At 43.1% G+C, this 12183-nt stretch overlaps 1 pseudogene; it reads right to left on the reverse strand.

Annotated features, from left to right (window-relative positions):
• Window positions 1–1704: 1704 nt before the first annotated feature.
• LOC146797946 (centrosomal protein of 85 kDa pseudogene) lies at window positions 1705–4337 on the reverse strand (annotated as a pseudogene).
• Window positions 4338–12183: the final 7846 nt, after the last annotated feature.

A 12183-nucleotide genomic window follows, 5' to 3' on the forward strand; every position in this document is an offset into this window, starting at 1 on the left:
AATATGAAATAAACTTCAATAAGGTCAGGGGCAGTCATCAAAGTCTCATGTCATAATCCAAACAAAAAAACCATCATCCCGCAAAGGAATGGTTAGCAAATATCTGTAACAATAAGTCCGATAGAAGAGTTAAATCCATCAAGAAGTTTAAAAAATGGAACTGAACCAATTGTTTCCATATTTTCATGTAAACTAGTCTACTTACGTTCCACTGAAAATGAATGGAGGACACTGGGAAATCTCACTGTGCAGTGATGCAAGTAGCGGAACTTGTGCTTCACCTGCATTTAGAGACTATCTTTTGAACAGCTCCAAGCAGCGTCCAAGAAGAGGACTTGAGAAATTAATATTAAGGACTCGAAAATGCGCTTATGAACAGTTAAGAAATAAAACCTTTGAAGACTTTCCAAGGGCTCTTAAAAGAAGCAGCTGACCGATAGTCTAGCTTCTCAGAGAACTGTCATGGTTGCCTTTGAGACAAAGTCGTCTACAACTCGAATATCATGAAATTTAAATAGAACCTTGCTTAAAAATATTTGGCAAAAAAAAAAAAAAAATCACTTGATTAATGTCAATACCTGTTTAACAATGCAAAGCTGAGTGATGCAGGGCTGCAGCACCACACAAGAGGAAAAAGAAAACCCTAAAACGATTTAGTGGTTCAAGCAGGAGAGCATTCAGAGTCCAGGCTGTGGTTTTATAAACAAGAACCTAAGCAAGTACATTACACCGATGAAGGGTTTTACCTATTCGGTGCTGGCCAGCAGTGTTCAAAAAGATATCAGCACAAGCCAAACAAAGGGAGATATTCATTTGAACATTAAGGCCTGTATGAGACAATCTAAGACAAGCAGGTTTGACAACGTTGTCCAGTCTCTAGAGCAGCATGGACACGCAGCTATCATGTCCACAGCGTTGGGTTACAGTATAGTACAAAAGGCACTGAGCAAATCACGATATTTGCAAGTATTCTTTTTACCCGTCTTGCGTTTTGAAAGGAACGTGGTAACCCGGTTTCTAACCCCTTCTCGTTTCAGGGCTACGATTCCACGAGTAACCTTTGTACAGAAGCACATGGGCTCATGGAGCATCGCTTTCCCTCACACCTGTTTTTAGGAGTCAGCAGTTTTTGAGAACCTTCCGAGGAGCATGGTTTTAATGTAGAACCATACTGGCTTTGCGCTCATAGACACCATTACAAGAGGCACTTGTTTTTAGGACAGTACAATAGTATGGCTCAGAAGTTGTTGCTCACCATTTCGAGGTACGCTTTTGTTTTTGTTCCAATGTCCTGGGTAATCAGGGTTAAAAACACCAGAGGTACAAGCCGACTTGAAGCGTGTATTTTGAAAACACAGCCAAGTTTCCAGGGAAAAGACAAAGAATGAAAATGGCAAGACAAAAATAGAATAGAAGGAGCTGAAGGCACTACGGAAGACACCAGAGATTTTTTTCACCACGACACACAGACCAGGGACTGGTTCCAGGTCTTTGGCACAAAGAAGGTATCTCTATTTCATGTGGGTCTAACAGGAAGGAGGGAAATATAAAAGTGCATTAAATACTAAACAATATATGGACAACTGAGAACCAGCTCAGTATAACCTGTAGGAGGACGGGCCATACAGAGTTTGCAAGATCCTCTAAAGACCTCTTCTGGGTCCCTCCCTTCCATTTTTCACCATAACACAGACTACTGTTTTTACATTACAAGATACAGAAGGTTTCAGTGCTCATGTCTTGGCACAAGCAGTTGCTCCCCTCGAGATCCTCCCCTAGCACATCAAAACAAGGGCTTCCTTAAGGATGCTGATGGGGAAGAAAGTATCATAAGGGCACCGAAACCAACATGAGCATGGCCGATATCGGTCAGTCAAATGTACCAACAAGAAGCATTCTGTTGAGAAGTGAAAACCCTTTGAGATGCTTTGATCGTAGCCTGGAAAGCCACATGCCATGTCCCCTTCTGTTTTCAATAAATCCTTCTGGCATCGACTTGTACCTCCATTACAGTCACTAACACTTCACTGTGTGACACAGTTTTCACCCATATCTGAGGCATATCGGTCAGATATGGAGGTTCTTAATTCCACAATATCCTTGTGTAATTGCTTCACTTCTGCTAACTTTCTGGTCAGGACCTCGGGGTTCTGCATATTTTCACTTTCATCCATGTCTGGGGGCACAGAGTGTATGCCGAGCAGCAGCGACAGGTTGGGGTCCCTGCCCTGTGATCTTTGAAAGATGGTGCTGCAGACAGACTGTAGATCTTGCAAACACCAGAACATGTCTCGGTACAGTTGCTTCAGTAGGTTTGTAGTATCGTCGGGAGGCACAGAGTCATGATTCTGTTGTTCCAGCTGCTCCTGCAAAGTCAGGTTCCTTTCAATCAAATCCTGGTTCTGAGAAGAGAGCTCTTTCACAGCTTCTTTGAGCTGCTGCACAGTTTTATCCCTCCTCCTGGATTCCTCACTCAGAGCCTGCTCTGTGCTCTCTTCCTGTGCTGCCTGCTCCTTTAGAGTCTTCAATTGAAGACTGAGTTGCTCAATCTTTCTCTTTTGACTGTTCACCATCTTCTTGAGGTACTCCTGTTCTCTCTTCAAAGCTTGGCACTCCTGCTTTAGATCCTCATTAACAAGTGTAGGTTGTTGTGCTCCCTCTCCTTTCTCCAAACACCCATCCAATTTCTCCTGCAAACTTTTAACAGTTGTGACTAGCTCCAGCACCGTCCGTTTCTCATTCTCAATCTGTGCGTCTCTCTCTCGGCAAGCTGTTCGAGCATCCGTTAGGGTTCTTTTAAGCTCAGACACCTTCTCTAGCAGTTCTGAGCACTTCTCGCTCATCTCCTTCAACTTTAGGGTCTGTTTCTGATGGTCTTCTTGAGTGGGTAGGTCTGCCAGGTATCGTTCTAGAGTTTCGATTCTCTGCTGCTTCTCACGGTTCTGCTCATTTTCCTTCTGGCATTTCTTCTTCAAGTTGTTAATGTGCTTGTCCCTTCTCTTTACCTGCTCTTCTTGCTTCTTAAGCTCCTGTTCATGCTTCTGGGTGACTGCCTGAAGGGTATCATTGAATGATTTGTTATTTGCCTGTACCGCAGCCAACTTCTGCTCTAGCTCCACCTTCTCCTTCTTGAAGGATTCATACTGCTCAGCAAACTGTGCTCTCAGAAACGTGTTCTCTCGCTGCATTTCCTGCAACCTCAGCACATAAATGTCTCCATATGGTGCCGGCCGGCCAAGAAGGGCACTGTGCACTTGCAGCTCACTCTCACGCATCTTCTGTTCTAGCTGAGCGATATGTTGTCTCTGCCTCTCAACAAGCAGATCCTTGTCCTTCAACAGGGTCTCCGTGGACTTTACAATGTTTTCCCACAGGCTGGGTTCTGCAGAATGGGCTGGTATGCCATAGACTGGGGCCTGCGGACAAGTGGCACTACTCATTCCCTGCAACTGTTCCATTTGCATCTGCATCTTCTCCCGCTGATGCTGCCAGGCAGCCCCATCCAACTGCTGAGTGTAAGGCTGCTGCCACCACACCTGCATAATGGGGGCCAATGGCTTGGAATATGCCTGGTTCTGCTGAAGAGTCACTGGTGTGGGCTGGGAAGAGCCATCCAAGCAACTGCGTAAAGGAGATTTGATGCTGGGTAGCGTCCCATACAATTCCTTGCCATTTCAGCAGGCAAGGCCCCCCGATTGTACATCTGGGTGCGGCGACGTGCATCACTGGAAAGGGTTCCAGAAAGGTAGATTGGTTGAGGGTAGGCTCAACATTAGGGATGTCAAACTTCCTCACTTCATCTCTGCCAATGTCTCCCCATGGGGAAAGAGAGTTCTCAAAGCCATAATCAACCATCTTCAGAGCAGCTAGGGCTTCCAGAGGCAGCGTGTCTGAAAACGGAGCAGACGTCTGAGATGCGCCACTAGGTACTCTAGACTGGCTGGGTTCCAATAAAGCTGTGGAGGTGCCGACTGGGCCAGGGCTGCGACCACTCGTTGCATGCTGGTTAACAAGAGGAGTAACATGGCTCCCCTGGGTACTTGGCATCACATGAGCTGTAGGGATTGTAACATGTGTTCTGATTGGTTGAAAAGAAGAGGTGCCATTGGCAGTGCAGAAAACTTCTGTGTTATATGTTTCAGATGCTCCATGTGGTGGGTTTCCACTCCCTGCCACGCCCGGTTCATAGACAAATCGAGATTTAAACTTTGACGACAATACCGGGGTCTGCCAGTTGGTTTCAGAGATGCCATTCGGGCGTCCTGTGTCAGAGCCTGTCCGATACGTCTGGTGCTGTCTATCAAGAGCAGCCATCAGTGGAACGAGTAGTCGGTCATTCACCCACAAGTATTGCTACTACCTTTTTCCTTTAATGAGGCTATACGTTTCTCTTCTAAAAATTCCTATACATCTCTCCCTTTATTTAAATATACCTCTTCCCTTTTGTCATCCTTGGTTCCTCCTTCTACTATTACCCGTGAGTCTTTCTTAGATGCTCCTATCTGGCATAATTCGTTTATTCTTCTAAATAATAGACCTAATTTTTGGAACACTTGGAGATTACTTGGTATCAAGTGGGTCAATCAGTTCTTTGATGGAACTTCCCCTTGCTCCTTTCCCCAATTTCAAGTTTTATTTCACTGCCCTCGATCTTTTTTACATAAATTCTCCACTCTTATGACAATAATTCTTGACACTTATTACTCCCTCCCCTCCTTGTCTTTGCCTCCTGCCCAAAATCCTCTTCTCAAATTACTTCTCACCCTCCCTAAGGCTTCTCTTATTTATACATTCTTTTTATCTCCCGATCCTGATCGGGCTAAATCGAAAGTTGAACTTTCCTGGGAAACGGATTTGGGATGTGTCTGGTCTGTTGCTCTTTGGGATAAAATCTGCTCCAGATCCTTAAAAATGTCCCGCTCTGCCTCTCTTACTCAATCTTTATTTTTTCTATATCACAGATTGTACCTTTCCCCGATTTCCTTGTCACGTTTTTTTGTCTCTTCTGATTCCAAGTGCTGGACTTGCGGCTTTCCTGATGCTGATCTTATCCACCTTCTTTTTCTCTGTCCTACAGTCTCTAAGTTTTGGTATAAGATTTGGTTATATATTTCTCGGATATTCACAATTTCCATCCCTTACTCTTTGCCTCTTCTCTTTTTGGGCAGTTTATCTGACTCTTTAGATCTTCCCTTACATTCCCTTGGCCTACTCGACCTCATGCTGGCTCTTGCATTCCAACACATCTCATTTAATTGGAAATCCCTTACAAACATCTCCATACAGTGTTGGTGGAATACTCTTTGTCATTTTCATAGACTTGATGTTGCCTTTGCCTTCTCCTGTAAACCGGCTCTTAATAGAAACCTTTTCTGGCTACCACTTACTACATACTTGGACCGTCTTGCTCTAAAGAAACTTCCACGCAACAACTCAGAAAACTTTAAACCCCCTTGAAGGCCATTATCTCTGTCCTCTTTTTATTCTTATCTTTATATGAGTCTAATGCTTTTATATGAATCTAATGCTTTAGTATCATGTATACCGTACATTTTGTATGCTTTGTACTTTTTGTATGCTTTATCCATAATATTTTATTCTCATGCCATTCTTTGTATTTTGTAATTTTTCAAATGTTAACGCTTCTTTCTCCTCTCTCCCTTCCTCTCTCTTTCCTCTCCCCTTCTGCCCCTTCCTTTATTTTTTAAACCTTATAAAATGCTTTTATCTTTTCTATCTGGATTTTAGCCTACATTTCTGTTTAACCTCATCTCCAAATTTTTCTTTTGTATTTGCTGATTTCCTTATGTATTAACTGCTTCATTCAATAAAGCTTTCTCAAACTGAAAAAGAGTTCATTGCCATGATATGCTGGTGTCACTGGTCATGATATGCACCATTGAACTGTAATGTGTTTAATTGTATTGCACCATTTAGGGAATATTTGTAATGCATGGTATGTGGAGATGGTGTTAAAGGTTACACAGAGGATATCCATCAAATGAAAAGAGCTGCCCTTTGGTTTCATGTTTGGAAAGTCATTATCTGCATTCAGCAACAACCTGCTGTAAGCAATAGATGATCTGCCCTGACTAGCCCGTGCCTGCCTAAAAGAGGGGGGGGGGGTCCCATATATTATTAAATAATACAATATTTGTTTTCTATGGAATACAATTTTACTGAATTTTGTTTTGGGAATTTACTGTGATGCGTTTCAGTCTTTCTTGAGATCTTCCACAAAGACAAAGCTTTCATTAGGCATTCATCCAATAGAATTAGTAGAAATACTTGTGTTCTCAGTGGACATAAATGAGGTCCGACCTCATATATTATATTGTGGAAGGTACATGTGTGTACGTGTGTGTGTGTGTGTGTGTGTACATATAGTCATGACAGAAGAGTGACATGATTAGATGATTATATAGCAATTCATAGTACCTAGTTTCCTTAGTGCAAAAAGGAGTGAGGGTAGCATGAGGTTCCAAGATTTTACTAGATTACTAGAACACAAATAAAGGCAATTTTTTCCTCCAACTGACTGCCAGCATTTAACACTATTTTCTTTGCATGAATGCATTCTTGTGTCCAGAATGAATGCGTGGATTTGCTCTATGAAAATATCGCTAAATGCAAAACAACATGAGTCAGCAGCGAGAGCAGTACTCAAGCTCACTCAGGGGCATTTCAGCAAGGGCCGGCGATAATTATCGCTCAGTGCTCTTAGCATGAGGATAATTATCGCCGGCCAACTCTGAATTTTATCGTGGAGATAGCGTGCTATTAGCAACGCTTATCTCCAAAGCGATAAAATTCAGAGCGCAAGCTGCCAAATGTGCGATTATCGCTGGAAATCCAGCGATAATCACACAACTTTTGGCGATAGCTTGCTGATAGGGCCTCACATACTTAGCCATGATATCCACCTTCCATAGGATATCATGGCTAAGTCAGTTTCAAAGCAGGCGTAAGGAAAGTAGCGAGAACAGAGGTTATCGCTACTTTTCTTGTCGCTTTGCGTGAGGCTTGATAATAGGAGAAATGTCGCTTAGCGCCATTCCTCCCGTTATCCTGGGGAGGAACGCCCACTTTGCAGCTCATTAGAGATGCAAAGATGGGCGTTAAGGGAAATGACGATAAGGCAAGGTTTCACACGATAGCATGACCTTGCAGATAAGGCAATAAAATTATCGCCGCTTTTCGTCCGCAAACGGACACAACAGCGGCGGTAATTTTTTATCGCCTGCTTGCTGATATGCCCCTCAATGTGTTATTTTTGTGCTATTTCCCCCCAAATTACTCAGAACTACGCGAGCAGGTGTAATTGCATAATTACTGCTAATTCCACTTCAAAGAGTGGGTGGAACTACCAAAATTCCTCCGATTACTCCAGCACATTAAAATTACTCCCAGGTCTACCAATGTGTGTTTACTTTTTCAATTGGTGATAGTAAACCTGGATGTCATTTCTGTGGTTTTATACGTCAACATGGTGACCAATTTGGACCAGTACAGGGGGTTAGCAAGGCTGAAAATGAGGTAGTGACATTATGTTCCTGTTTTTGTGGTCTGGCTTGACAGTGCAGCTGTCGTTAGACAATAATGTTAGAATCCCCATGGGAGGGCTTTGGCTCTGGCCTCATGTTGGTAGACAGGAGTACGTTTTGATAGGACAGAAGTTGTGTGCTTGAACACAAAAATGCTTATCCAGGCAATCACTGAACATGGCAACCCTCACTCCTCAGGGATCGTGGTAACAGATCAGAACCTTCATTCTCAGTCACTCATGCTCTTTTATTCTCTGACAAATATACAGAGAATACTCTCTGAGGCATTTTCAATATATTTATTGAACCAACGTTATTCTTGTATAAAATACATATGCTGCGATAATCAGTAGACAGACACAGATGAAAGTTATTACAAGCACCAAAAGAGTCAATAGCAGATACAGTTCCACCATGCTGCTAAGACATTGTATATATGCAGTATGTGAAGAGAAATGGTCAAGGTAGTAGTTTCTTTAACAGAATATTTTAGAGAGACATAATACGAAAAAATATAATAGTAGTTCACCACTAGGAAAATGATAAAAAAATTCAGAAAACAGAAATTTAATTTCCATAGGGAATTAGAGCATTAAATGTGATTGTCAATCAAAGCATTAATGAGTAGCAATACATTAATTCCAAATTCATTGGTAGTGCATTCAGTATTTACAGTGCTCTCAACGTGAGAAGAAAGAGGGATGGGGCAATGGTAGTGAATTGGTAGGTGAGGGACAGGGTAAAGGTGAAGTGACAAGGACACAATTGCAGTTATGTACACTGTGACCTTTACAGCCTTAAACAGGTCAGTTTGTTCCCATATATGCAATACTCATAGAAACATTTTTGATTAGATTCTTCCAATCTATGAGTTTGTAGGTGAAATGGTCTACGTTTTGACAATCGCGTTTAATGCTGTAACTACCTATAGAAATTAAATTTCTGTTTTCTGAATTTTTGAATCATTTTCCTAGTGGTGAACTACTATTATGTTTTTTCGTATTATGTCTCTCTAAATTATTCTGTTAAAGAAACTACTACCTTGACCATTTCTCTTCACATACTGTATTACTGACCCAGGTCGGGTAGTTTTTTTGGGTGTTACCCCGTGAAAACTTATCATTGTATATATGCAGGCATAAAATACAAGATTGTAATCAGGCGTACCCCTACTATGCAATCCCTACTATGTGTTTGTCTAGACTGTATGTAGGTGTAAAGCCAAGAATCCCCCAAGGAATGATCCAACCCTATTACCTGGCGGAAGAGAATGTAAGACCCCGTCTTGGTCACGCACTGAACACCCCTAACGTAGATGTCAGACCGTTGCATGTTGAAGTCTTAGCATGCAGGGACCCTCGATGTCAGCTGAAGGGCCTCCTCGGCTAATTCTCTTAGATGCCTATTATATATAATAAAAAACATACTTGTGATGTACGTATAGGTTAGCAATGTTATGGTTATGTAGATAGCCCTATCGCCCCGTGGATGAAGATAGAATGACATTTGTACTTTGTGAGTAAAGGCCTTGTACTTGGTGTTCGAGACATCGTAATAATATTATGTGAAGCCAGATGTATCAACAGAAGTAGTTACAGAGAAACAAATCCAACATTGCCACGCACGCGAATATGTGCAAAAGGTCACAGCAGTAATGTTATTATGCAAAAAGAGGACAATGTAAGAAGATTTGCAGCTTCACTACATGGGCCTAACCCAGGTACATAACAAAATGAAGTTCAAGAATTTGGTATAACATGTGAGCGTTAAAATCGATGAATCAAAAATGTCAGTCCATCGGCCTTGATCGAACGAACGTTCAAAATCTCATGCGGTCTGTGTGGTCTTGTTTTTTTGCAGTTGCTAACTAGGGGCCTCATTTATGAAAAGTGACACATCTCTGCGTGAGAACAGCGATGCGTCACTTTTCATTGCGCCATCATTGCGACATGCTAGATGCGTTATATTTACAGTATGGCGCATCATGTCGCAAGGAGTTACAGATACGTCAGTGTTTATGATGTATCTGTAGGCAAAAAAATGGCGAATTGCTAGAGTGTGTCACAAAAGTGACGCAACTCCAGCAATGGGTCATTTCACATGGGCAATTCCCATTTCAAAGTTGCCTGCATTGGTCTTATGCCTGCTGTGAAGCAGGCGTAAGATATTGACGCATTTGTGTCCTCGAAGTGGTGCAGTGAAATCTCATAGATTTCACAGTGTCACTTTTACAAGGCTTACTTGCATCGGAATGCCCACCCTGCATGCATTATACCTGGCGCAGGTATAATGTGGCGCAGGGGTTTACAAAGTGACGCATCTACCTAGATGTGTCACTTTGTAAATATGACGCAACATGGCACATTTTTTACGCCGCTAGTGCATCACAAAAAGTGACGGCGGCGCAAAAGTGATGCAATGGCTCATAAATAAGCCCCTATGTATTTTTGCCAAAGCTATGTGACTGCAAAACACCCTTGTACATGAGGCCCACAATCCCACAAAAATCAGGATGCGCTCAGGCTGTTGGAATGCACAGCATTTTTCTCAGTGTGGCTCATAGTAATCATAGTCTGCTATAAGAAACAGGCCTTGCCCAAGCTGGTAGGCCATTCTTTCATTGATTTAGTATGGGCAGTGAGCAAGCGTAGGCCTAGAGAACACAAGCTACACACCTAACACACAAGGATACCAGCCTCGCTACCAGCATGATAGTGATAGTCAAGAAGTGATGATCTGGTCCCAGAATTGTTTTCTCACCTGTCTGGAAGAGCTTGCCACAGATGCAGAAGAGGACAACTCTTAGCTGAGCTCAATCTGGACCTCCCACTTTGCTGCAAGTATTGCTGACTGCCACTTTATTTATAGCTGAGGTACAAACTTTTAAACTATACATTTTAAAATTATAATTTAATGGATACCCCTCTATGGCAAGATTTGACACCATTGTGCATGGGCGAATATTATGCTGAGGTTGAGAGCCAAAGTGCAATGGATACTCTGAATATGCCAAGAATTACTACAATTTTCTCAGAACCAGCATTATTCCAAAGATAGGAACCATCACACCATAGCAGCCCACACTATGCCCATAATTAATACCATTATGCAATGGCCAGCATTTTGCAAGGGGTGGACAAATGCCTCCATCAACTGGGCCACATTCTCCGACCTCTGAAAACATGCCACCACCATGTCTCTGCTCAAGAAACCATCTGCTGACCCAGAAATGATTTCCAACTACAGACCCATCGGCCTCCTACCACAGCCGGCAAAGAGAAACTAATAAACCAATGCATTGTCGACCACCTCAGTAATCACTAGCTCCTCGATGCTGTGCAGTCCAGATTCAGGCCCAACCACAGTACAGAAACAGCACTCATTGCCGCCACAGACTACATCCGCATGATCTCCTAGAAGCTCTGTGCAGCATTTGTCAGGCTCACTTGACATCCACATTAGCCGCTTGCATGAGATTGGATACATGGACCCACTCATCCCTTGATCTGCTCCTTCTCAACGGATAGAGCACAAGCTGTGAGCCCAGCAATTTACTCTTCAGAAACCCGTAAACTTATTTGCGGAGTGCCTCAAGGTTCATCACTCAGCCCCACCCTCATCAATGCAGACACGATCCTTCTGGCCCATGTCATCTGTGCACACAACATCTACATTCTCTCCTACGCTGAAGATACTCAACTTGTACTCTCCCTCTTGGACAAGCCCTCCACACAAGGAACAAATTCATTGCCTGCATGACCAAAGTCGCTAACTGGATGAAAGTCTTCAAACCCAACGACAAGACAGAAGTAGTGATCTTCGGCGAAAACATTTCACCACAGGGCTGCAACTGGTATCCGGCTAAACTCAGACCCACACTCTTCATCCATGCCAGGGGCCTCAGAATGATCATTGCCAGCAAATTAACTGCCCAGTCAATGCCATCCCTGGACCCTGCTTTCACACCCTGAAGATGCTGAGCAAAATTTTCGAATGGCTCCCAAGAAACTGCAGAAAAAGTGTCAAACTCCAGTCACCAGCAAGTTGGACTACGGGAACACGATCTACGCCAGATCACCAAAAAAAACACTAGAATACTACAAACCACTCAGAACTCAGCAGCCAGACTCATCCTCAATCTCCCACATAGAACTCACATCACACCACACCTCAGGGAGCTCCACTAGCTCCCGAAACACAATCATGCTCATTTTAAACTTGTCACACAAACACATTAAAGACACTAAACTACTTGGTCTCCACCTACCTAAACTGTTGCCTTTCAATTCACCAACCACACAGACAACTCTGCTCCTCAGGACTCCTACTTAGGCACATCCCCCCCATATGCAGAGCCATATCAGGAGGACAGATGCTCTCCTGCATCACTTCTAAAGCATGGAACAGCCTCCCTCTCCACATCAGAGGCTCCTGCTCTCTTCTTGAATTCTGCAAGAAGCTGAATACCTGGCTTTTCATTTAACCAACCTACCACAGGCAGGGCTAGGGACATACATCTGCTCAGTGTAAGCATACGTTCATGGGGGATAGTGTGTTCTACAAATACACATAACATGACATTACATGACATGGCATGGATGTCCACAAGCTGCCACGAATTAGAGCTACTGTGCTAGCT

Source organism: Triturus cristatus, chromosome 9, assembly GCF_964204655.1.
Source record: "Triturus cristatus chromosome 9, aTriCri1.1, whole genome shotgun sequence".
Classification (NCBI taxonomy): Eukaryota; Metazoa; Chordata; class Amphibia; order Caudata; family Salamandridae; genus Triturus; species Triturus cristatus.